Raw genomic sequence first — 9,388 nt, 5'->3', positions numbered from 1 at the left:
GTTTGGTTGTTTGTGATCCGTGTTTAATAGGCTTTTAGGAGGGCTTCTAATGGCTCATAACCTTCTTGACTAACATTGATCCTCTCAAACTAGCACTTTTTGGCTCACTTTCTATTGATGGTTCTGTTGGAGGTTGAGATGCCTCCGCAAGAGAAGATGCAACCCTTTCCTCATGTTTTGTTATCTTCTCTTCAGCTTGGGTAAGCTTCTCAGCTAGGGATGTTTGCTCTCGTTCCCTACGTGCTTTCATCCTAGCCTTTCTAGCTTTCCAGTTGTTCCGTTTGCTCTTGATTTTTTTGACTAGGTGCATCGGTCTTTGGTTCACCCGTCTTTGGAATCACTTTAGTTTTCGTTTTCTTTGTCTCTAGGTTCTCAACTTCTTTTTGAGCTTGTGCTCTTGTAACTACCTAAACATGTACGACGTTTTTATTTTTTGAGCTACTGGGTAGCTGAACAATTCCTGAGACAGTTGTCGTGATCTTCATGACTCAATTTGGATTTTTTGGACAGTGGGGGATCAAGTGAATGACGCCACAATCAAGACAATAGGCATTCACTTAAGTGATCTCTATCTGAGGACATTGTTTGACCAAGTGGTTGCCACGGCTTTTGTGACGATCTATCTCTGGGTGGGGAGTTTCTTCTTCCACTTCCTCTTGGTTGTAAACAGGCTTTGACCTTGCTAAGACTCTATTAGCAATTAACCGCAATGTCCTTTCGTCCATCTCGTATCTTCTTTCTTCAAGTCGAAACACAGGAGGTGGAGGTTGTACCAGCCTCACCACTCCATGTGTTTCTCTCATCTTCTGTCGCTTTGAAGGGCAGTACCTACTTTGGTTGTCATAATACACTAGAGCTGGTACTAACACTTGTTTATTAGATTCTTCCATCATCTGCATACATCTCATGTCTATATGCATTCTAGCACCTGGCTACAGAGGTTGTTGTCCTAAGACAAGTTGTGGCCTTGCAACTCCTACTGGTCCTGGCGCATTCCCCATAGCGTACCTAGGTGGAGTAGGTGCTACTGGATTAGGTTGTACATACCTCTCCCTAGCATATTCCATGCTATAGTAACACTCTTCCTTCATATGGTTTGTCCATTTTCTCTCCATTTCGCACCACATAGGTTCTTGGAGGTCAGATTTTCCTAGAGGAGCAACTCTCTGAGCTAATCCTTTTATAAGCTTCATTTGCTCACTAGATACCTCTGGCTTTAATGTGGGTTAGATTCTTGGTGAATCACTCCTCTGAGAAGATGTGTCACTATCAGTATCATATCTTCTCAAGGTTCAGCTCTGATTTGGATAGGAGTAAGTTATAGGGGGTGGTGATGGTACATATGGTCCTGTTGTGACCGTAATTCAACCTCTATAAAAGTCATGTTCTATGGTTGCATCTGGATACATCCATGATCCATTAGGTAGATTCACTTGAGGAGGCATGTCTGCCATCTTTGTGATCATTTCATCTCTCATTATCGCTCTAGAAAGGAATCCCAATGGCTCCCTTTTTGGAATTCTCATGTTTGGTGGAGGTATCTGTGGTCCTTCATTGACCAAATATCCACCTCTTTCTAGTGCATTGTGTGGGTTTGTGTCAAAATGTGGATAGATTGGCATTTCAGCACTTCTAGATCGGCTTGTCATACCTCTGGTCATATCTACAAAAGGATTGGTAGATTGGCTTTCCATCCTAATGATCTTACCTTTCTTAATGTCAGGCCCACTCAATACTCTCAAGGTAGTCCTTAACAAGCACCTTTGGCCCTTTGTCAGGTCCCTAAAAGTCAAGTCTGGCTAGTCTTCTGACTCAATTTGGAGTTGTCTATCAAAAGTTAGAGTAGTTTTGGTGAACTGCACTTGAAACAACAGTCAAAACAGTTTCAGGATCAAGGATTTTTTCTTGTGTCTTGACCAAATGTGACCCAAATTTGTTGAAACTTGGTCAATAGGCTTCTTTTATGGTGGCAAACATTTTTGTGAGCTCAAATGTAACTTTTTGACCTCTATTTTGGCACTTGAGACATTATACGCGTGTAATTTCTGTGCTCAGAATTTGACAAAAATTGGTATGTGAGCTTTCCTTGATGTCCTCTACCCACTACAAGTTTCAATTTGTGAATTTGACCTTTATTTTGACACTTAAAACATTACGCTGTCAGACATTTTTTGGATGAGTACAAAGGCCATAAATAATGCCAAAAAAACTTGCTGACCGCCCTCATGTATATATATGTACATAGTAAGTTCCAGCTTGAAAGTGTCCATGTAAAAAAACCCTGTACAAAGGCTTGGTTTTGGTCAACAAGCTGTTGGTTGAGTTTTGTGTTGGTCGAGCTTTCAAAAAATAGTTTTTAATGAGCATTCCTAACCGTGCTTAATAGCTTGCAAATTGAAATCGGACATCATGAGTCACACGCACTCGAAGTGGATGGTTTTTCACTTAAAAAGTGGCGGCGGATGCACGTGGGAAGACGACAAGTGGGCCGACTTGATGGTTTTTTTTAGCAATGGCATGTTTAGAAATTTCTGGAGTTAGCCAGGGTAATAAGCTCCAAGCCGTGCTTTATGGCGCTATATTTGGTGGTCTTAAATTTTGGTCCCCTGGACACTTTCCCCACCTCCCCCTTGGTCAAAATCATCGACATGGAGCTTTCCTTTCCCAAAAAAGGCCAAAAATAGCCCAATTAAAAGGGGAAATGAGAGAGAAAGATAACAACTGAGAAAAGGAAGAAGACTCCACTTCAATAAAGTGGAAAATGCCCCCATTATTTTAGCTGCATTTTCCTGCATATTCTTTTTTGCTTACAGAGACTTGTTTTTTGGAGCTTTTGAGAGACCTTCCATCTTCAAATGCTTGTAAGTCTCTTGTCGGTTATCAGAATCAAGCATATGGATGCTCTACGGAGATCCTCACGACACAAGATTCGTCTTTATGGTATCGGTTTTCTGAAATTTTAGCCATGGTTTGAGTTAGAGCTGTTTCTCACCCATCTTCATAGGTGTTCGACTTTGGTGTATTCTACTGTCATACAGGGTTTCTTTCCAACAGTGTGACATGTGCAGAGCTATAGAGGCACTTGTTTTCCTTATCGTTTGCATGCTAACATCGTTTTGGTGCTCCCACTGAGGAGAAATCCTCGTGTGCTCTAATTTTTACGAAATGCCTATATCATGCAGACAAAAAATGTAAATGGGATGTGGGTCCTTATGGACAACCGCCTATGTATGTGTTATTTGTGGAGAGCAAGTGAGGCGGTTGTTTAATTGGATTGTAGCCTTTGTGAGGGTCGTGAGGTTGTTTGAAGCCGAGCACTGGGGGCTAGGTTACTCAGTGTGAGGTGGATTAGGTACTGGAGCGCTCCATCGACATCCCTTGCAGCTTCGACGTCACATGTAAGTGTTTGTGTGGCAATCAAACATGGCAGACAAGTTTCCTAAGTTTCATGGATTGCCTAGTGAAAATGCGCACTCTTTTATTGAGAAATTGGAAGTTACTTGCTTGCTTCGGGGCATACAGGATACGGCTATACTGTTACGGCTGCTGCGATACAGTTTACAGGATGAAGCAAAATCTTGGCTACAAAATTATGGAGAGGCGGCATAGGCACAAATGCCAGGGATTGTGTTGGACTATAATCATGTGAAGATGGCGTTTTTGGCACAATACAGGAATGTCAAAGCACCTGATGAAGTTTGGCATGAGATTTTGGGCTACACTCAAAGGGCTAATCAGAGTGTGGATGATTTTGTCATGCATTTTACCCGCCTTTGGGATAAATGGGCCCGAGCATTAAACCCCTCCCGCCATGTTAAAAAAGGACCGTTTTGTGGCAACCTTGAAGGAGAGTTTGAAGTTTAAAGTTGAGTTGAAGCGGCCTACCACTTTTGAAGAAGCAGTTGTAATTGCCAAGGGGAAAGAGTGGAAAGCTCAAAGACTTAACGAGTATGGGAGAGTGGCCCATGGACAGGTTAATGGTGGCCAAAATGAGGAGAGCCAGGTAGAGGCTGGAGTTCAACCTATGCAAAGGGCTACAAACATTGAGCAATTGCAGCGTAAAGTAGGACATGATGACCATGATGCAGGAGTTACGGCTCAATGTCCTTGGAAGTGGTCGTGGTGGTGGTAGAGGGGTGGCCCAACCATATGAAGCTCAACCTAATGCCAATGCGGGTCATGGACAAGGTGCTCCTCAGTCAGCAAGAAGGTTTATCCCTACTTGTTATAATTGTGGTGAATTAGGACATATCAGCACTCATTGTACAAAGCCAAAGAGGATGGGAGGTGATATGTACCCACTTCCCCTGCAGGTTTGTGACAGGTCTAATGATTATGCCTTGGATATATGAGAGGATCATGGTGCTGAACAAGAGAATCAAGATTCAACATCAGGTGGTCACGTGGGTATTGTGCAAGTTGAGAATAAAGAGGCAGATATGATGCCCTAGCAAGAAGAAAGGGAAGGAGAAAGAGGGTGAAGATGCAAAGGCCAAGAAGAAAAGGAGACCTCGCAGGAAGTTTGAAGTAGCGGATTTGCCATTGGGAGAAGATTAGACAGCTTATAGTCTCAAGGAGGATCTAATTAGGAGGAAAGTAAATTGTACTTTTGGACAGTTGATGAACATGGTACCCAAAATTTAAGAGACAGTGGAAGTCATTAGTGAATCCTATTGAAAAAGAGTCAAAGCGTGGTCATGTCAGAGTGTTGTCTGTGGAGGAGTTACCCGACATCTGTCCTGTGGTGAACACTTGGCACAAAGGTGTGGGCATGGGAGAGGCCTACATTGATGGCGGTGCGCAAGTTTGTGTGATCACACAGTCATGTGTCGAGCCTTGGCTTGATCATGTCCGGAAGCTCTGGGTTTAGGATTAGACTAGCAAACCATGCCAAATTTAAGTGTTGGGACTAGTCAAAGGTTTGGAGATTGATGTTTTTAATGTGAAAGTTATGGTGAACTTTCATGTTGTGAGCGGGATAAAAACACACACATCGCCTCTATAACGACCCGACACACACTCTTGGGAAGATACACACACACACTATGGGGCACCACTCGGCTTACACAACACACCTGGCCGAGACAGGGAACACACCTCTGGAGTGAGAGGAGAGAGACTATCCACTTGCCCACTCCACACAGACACACACACACACACACACACACCCCCAAAAACTCAGCTCAAAAGAGGAGAATTTCTGATGTTTAGATACAAATGAGCTTGGGCCAACACCAATGGGGCAAACAGCTCACACAATATGGGTAAAAGATACCAGATACAATCACAAACTAGAGCAGAAACTTCGCTCATAGGAGAAACTTACACAGAAAAATAGCAGGAAAAGAGTGAGGAATTTGGCAAAATGGACAGCGCCATCGCTTCCGGAACAGCCCAAAACCCCAGTCTACAATGTCAAAGTGCTCAAATCCGACCTCGGATGAGCAGTTTACGGCCAAAACAGGCTCCAAAATGAGCAAAAACGCACCTGCGGCTGTTCCTCCTCTCTTCTCCACGTTTTTTCTGGTCTTCTCTTTTTTTTTTCAGTTCCCACACTTAGCTTTATTACTTGGGCACCCTTGGCCTTTTAGATGACCTCAAACGGACCTCGAACAGGCCAAAAACTGACCTCGCAGTGCATAGTTGTCACCTTTTTGCATCATTCGCACACCTGGCACTCAGTTTTTTTCCAATAATGCATCTCGCCACCACGTGAAGTGGCCCCAAAAAGTGGTCCTAATGATGACCTTTCTGCATAACTCTCACAAGAAAACACCCACGCTGTGTCCGTCCTCATCCGCGTGCAAATATTGACCTCGTTCGCCCTCCTGACGCCACTAGATGCCATCTGACGCACCTGCTGACCTCACGTCGTCGGCCTGCGGATAGCTTCCTCGAGAAGTTTTACGCGCTATAAACTCCTCATTATTGTAGAAAAAACATACTGGTACTGGTGATAGTGAAAATCGATGCACTATGTACACACTGTCCTACCTGTACACATGTGGGCCCCACATAACCACCTCGCTAAGGAAAATGGGCAATCCTTTATTTGATGCACCATGCATGTATATGTACATATGCGCAATCCCTTGCTCCAAAAAACTCCTGACATAATTTGCCCATCCCCTAGCCTGCTAGATCATTCATGATTAGCAGCAGCAAAGAGAGATATGAGACTCGCCGCATCACATGTCTCCTCATCCTTCACCAACATTGCTTGCTCCACAGACAGCTCATCGTGCTCCACCATCATCAATCTAGCATGATACAATTTAAGACGCAATCCATTTACCCTTGACTTGTGTAGAACACCATCCAGGTTAGCCAGCTGATATGTGCCATTTGGAAAACACTCCACTACATTGAAAGGGCCTTCCCACTTAATTTGAAACTTCTTTTGGAAGGTGTTGTCCAGCTTACTGTTGTAGCGCAAAACCAAGTCATGTTTCTTGATACCCTTACTTTTGACCTTTTCATTTATCTTTGCCAAAGCCTTATCGTGCATCTGCCCATAATGCTCCAATGCGCTCATCCTATCCAACTGGACCTCTTGTAACTGCAAGAGCCTCTCTTTGAATGCATCACTAGGCGACCCAAGCAACTTCTCTAACATTTTGACCGCAGGCAACTCTACCTCCACGGGCAATAGTGCTTCCTTTCCATACACCAAATGAAATGGAGTAAACCCTGTACCTGTCTTCACTGAAGTACGGTAAGCCCATAATGCAATAGGCAATTCCAAATCCCAATTCTTTCCTTGGTGCTCTGTCACTTTAGAAAGAATTTGTACCAACTCACCATTGAATCTTTCATTTAAGCCATTACACTGTGGGTAATAAGGAGTGGTATGCTGGTGCCTAATCTTCATCTTTGTGCATAAGAAGTCTAGCAGTTTAGCTCTAAATCCTGGCCCCTTATCTGAAAGTAGCTCTAATGGCACCCCAAACTTGCAACTATTTCATCATACACAAATTTTGCCACATCCTTTGCAGTGATCTGTTTTACTGCTATAGCCTCTGCCCATCTAGAGAGATAGTCCACTGCCGTCAAGATATAGCTTTTGCCCCTGCTTGTGATAGGTAACGGGCCTATTGCATCAATCCCCCACTTTTCAAACACATCAAACGCCATAATGGTTTTTCGTAGCTCTGGCTTCAACACTCTCTTCCCAAATGCTTGACACCTATTGCAAGACCTACACCAATGGTGAACATCCTTGTGCAAACTAGGCCATACATACCCCTCTTGCAAAATCTTATGCAAGGTGATCTTTAGAGCAAAATGGCCACCACATGCGCCTTCATGATTCTCTTCCAACACTCTGTAAAGCTCCTCCCGCCAAGGTACACGTCTCAACACGAGATCAGCCCCTTTCATGTATAAGACATCACCAATCCATTTGTACCTGTATGCTCTACGCACAAAGCCATACTTCTTAGACTTCTAAATCTCCTTTGGAATGATTCCTGTTAGCAAAAACTCCTCTTCTTGAGCCAAACTTTCCCGGCCATGATAAAGAGGTAAATTGGTCCTCAACACGAATAGCTCCCCAATCATGCCTTGAGCTGCTTCATGTGCCTCTCCATTTAGAGCACGTTCAATGTGTCTGATGCTCCATGCTTCGAACTTTTTTAACAGGCCTTTAATTCTGAAGCACATTTCCTTCAATGAGGTGTTCTTGCTCTTCCACACACCCAGCACTTGCTTCACCACTAACAAGGCATCACCTTTTATGCTCAACCTTCGAACCCCATGCTTCAAACAAATGTGTAATCCGGCTTCCAATGTAGCATATTCAGCCTCATTGTTACTATGCGCATCCAATTTGAACCCTCTCTTGCATACTAGCTTCCCCTCTGGATCATAAAGTGCTATACCCCCTGAAGCTGCATCATGGCTCTTTCTGTATGAACCATCAAAGAACAACACATGTGCATTGCTGATCTGTGGCACTTCTTCAACTACCTTTCTCACCACCTCTTCCTTAACAATAAGGGGATTCTCCTTGTAGGTCAACAAATCAGCTAGGGTAGCCCTTGTACTATCTTCCACTAGAAAAGAGAACTCAAACTCTTGCAGCTCAATTACCCATTTCTTCACCACATTTGACATGTTAGTACCATTAATTAACTGTGGCAAAAAGGCATAACTCGTCAAGAAAACAAAAGGCCGTGGTAGCAAGTAATGACGAAATCGTCGACAAGCAAATATTACACTGGCCATCACTAGCTCTACTTCCGATAACTTTCTCTCCGCTACCAACTTCACTCGGCTTGCACAATACACTGGCCTCATATAATGGCTGCCCTTCCCCTTTTGCAATAGCATGGCTCCAATGGCATCATCCCCTACTGATGGATTTACATAAAAAACTTTCTCCCAATCAGGAGCCTGCATGGCTGACAACCCCCGTAACACCTCTTTGACCTCTTGAAACACTTCTTCACACTTGTCATCCCATTGCAATGGATCATGCTTTGCCACTTGTTGTAATGGATAAAGAATCTGAGAAGACAATGGAATAAACCTTGCCATGTACTTCACTTTGTGTATAAAGGTTGCCAATTGCTTCGTACTCGTAGGTGATGGAAGAAGAATAATAGACTTAACCTTGTCTGGATCAGCCTCAATGCCATTTTCTGACACCATGTGGCCCAATAACTTCACCCTTGGCTGTGCTAGATGACATTTCTTTGGATTTAGTTGTCCTCCACATTCATCATATCGAGCGAATACCATCTGCAGCTTCTCATGGTGATCAGCCCTACTGCTATAGACACAGAAGTCATCCATAAAAGCTTTAACACAACTACCAATGAATGGTTCCAACACCCAATTTGCTCTCTCTTGATAAAAGGAAGGTCCATTTGACAACTCAAATGGCAATACTGTGTAGCAATAGCAGCCCCATGGCGTAATAAAAGTTGTCTTTGTGCGGTCTTTAAGAGCAATCTTCAATTGAAAATAGCGTGAAAAACCATCACACACATTGTACCTCTCATAACCTGCCACTGAATCCAAGATCTGATCGATGAATGGAAGAGGATATGGGTTCTTTTTAGTGGCTGCGTTTAAGGGTTTAAAATCTACACAAATTCTCCACTTCCCATCCTTCTTTGGACTGACTACTACTGGACTCACCCATTCTGTGGTCTCCACAGGGACTATGAACCCTGCCTTCAACAACTTGTCCACCTCTTCTCGCAAGGCTTCCATTTGCTCTTGACCCATCCTTCTTAGCCTTTGCCGCACTGGCTTAGCACCTTCTTTCAGCTCTATATGCATCTCTTCACCCTTGAACCCTCTGATCTCTTCATATGAAGTAATGAACAAATCAGGAAAACTAGCCAGCATGTGTAAATATATATCCTTCTCCATAGTTGAG

This window comes from Adiantum capillus-veneris, chromosome 8 (genome assembly GCF_014529385.1).
Source record: "Adiantum capillus-veneris isolate H3 chromosome 8, ASM1452938v2, whole genome shotgun sequence".
In the NCBI taxonomy this organism is placed as follows: Eukaryota; Viridiplantae; Streptophyta; class Polypodiopsida; order Polypodiales; family Pteridaceae; genus Adiantum; species Adiantum capillus-veneris.
Note: the sequence above shows the minus strand (reverse complement) of the source record.